We start from the raw sequence: 2,057 nt of genomic DNA, 5'->3' as shown, positions 1-2,057 counted from the left end.
GAGCAGCTCATTTTGCTGCTCTGAGATACGGACTGAAAAATTGAGCAGTAAGTGATTGTAGTTAGCCCTGTACAAGTTTGAGGTCTCTTTATCTAGCTGCTGCTGGTTAAACCTCGTCTTGGTTCTGTGCAGCTGCCTACATTTCTCCCCCAGCTGTCAATGGGTCCTGGAAATCAGTCAGGTTGTGAAATTTGGTACAACTGGTATAGAGAGGCCTTCTGGATCCTTAACATGGAGCTGCTGACATGAAGAGAATGCAAAGTGAGGAGTCTGTCAGTCAGCAATGCTTCCTATTTTGGCGGTAGGCAGTTTGTTCCCTATGCAATTTGCGAAGTAGGAATGTGAGAGGAAATATTTGCATAGCAAAGCTTTTGAGCAAATGGCAGATCTCCATCTGAGAATGACTGGGCACTGTGAAGCTCTGGTGGAATGCGGCCTGTGTAGCATTGTGTGCATGGAGGTCTCCTCAGCGTGCAGCCAGTCCCTCCATGTGCAGACCGTTAGGGAACTCTTTTTCAGATGAGGCTGAGTATCCTCATATGCAGATGAACCAAAACAGTGTGTCATGCACTGGGCCCAGTGCTTCCAGGATACTGGAGAAAGATCTGAAGCTGAGGGAAACCACTCCTTCAGCTTGTTTGTAGCACCCCTGTGTGAACCCATACCTCTGAAGCACCAGCTTTGCTTGTGCCAGAAGCTGTTATTGTCACTCCTTGGATTGTTGCTTTTTCTCTAGCATTTGGGGATGGCAGGAACAATTTTCTCTTCTCCCCTTTTGCCCTAAATCTTTACTAGAAATATTTATTTTTATTTAATTGCCTTCATAGCCTGGAACAGACGTCAGAGCCTCAGCCAGTTCTGCAAGGATCTGAACTCCCTGGAGTGAACTGGTGAACAGTTAACCTTGTAAATTCTGGGAAAGGAGCAGAGACATTGGCTTTTGACTGTTACATATCATGATGATTAAATGGTACTTACCTCCAGTTCTTTAGGTCAGTGCTAGCAGTGTCCTGCTGCAAGATGAGCTTAGCTGACTTTAGCTCTGCTCCTTTCTTTGGTGCTCATAACTCTCTTAGCTGGAGGGGATGATGGATGCTGCTATTTCATTGTGACTTTAATGTTACAGTAAACACATTGCTGCAGCTGTAAACATAAGGCTAATCTGTCTTTCTTAGAAGGTGCTTGTCTCCTTTCCCACTGTGTTGGTTGCAATGAGCTCATGTGTTGCAGTAAATGCTGTCAACAGTTTTATGTAAAACATGCTTCTGAACAAACCTGTTTGGATAGAGATCCAAAAGATCTTGCTGCATTTTCCTTGAGAGAACAGCAAGAGCGTGTTGGGTTTGTCAGCCTGAATGATGCCAAGTTCACCTGGCTTTAACTTTTGTTTCTTTGACAAATGTGGAATTGACTGTGTGAGGTGACTGAGATGAAGCCCTTTGTGCCAGCTGCTTGAAGGGTCACACATGGGAGACTGTTCTGTGATGTGCTTACTGCCTGCATGACTCTCTGCACAGACCTAAGCTGATCTCACCCCCACTGTGGCACGTGGAAAGGCCGATGACATCTGTTACTGAGCACCAGGCTGTCCTGCTGGCTGAAGGAAGAAACAGGGATCTGTTCAGCCTGTTCTGGGCCCAGGCTGTCTGGAGCTTACTGCCTGGTTGGAAGGCCTTGGCACTGTGTGGAGCACCCAGCTGAAGCAGAAAGGGGACTGAGAACATTGCTGACCCCTTTGAGATACGAAGAGCAGCTGCTCCTGGCTCCTATTGCCCTCTTACAAACTTAGCTGTGGCTTGGCTTTCCTGCTTTTGTGGACAACTTCAGCCACCAGATTTGGCTTTATTTGACATCTGGCTGTCAATGGTGGCTTGTGTGATGGACGAGTGTAGCACCATACTACATCCATCCATGGCGCTACTGGAGCTTTCATTTGAGCATTTTTTTTTTCTAGCTAAGAGACTGCCACCCCCAAAGGTAAGATGAAGCACAGCTGCTTCTCCAGCAGTAGATGCTTAATTTGAACTGCTGCTGGGCAACCTGCTCATCAGAAGTGA

The sequence above is a fragment of the Patagioenas fasciata genome, chromosome 3, assembly GCF_037038585.1.
Source record: "Patagioenas fasciata isolate bPatFas1 chromosome 3, bPatFas1.hap1, whole genome shotgun sequence".
NCBI classification, from domain to species: domain Eukaryota; kingdom Metazoa; phylum Chordata; class Aves; order Columbiformes; family Columbidae; genus Patagioenas; species Patagioenas fasciata.
Note: the sequence above shows the minus strand (reverse complement) of the source record.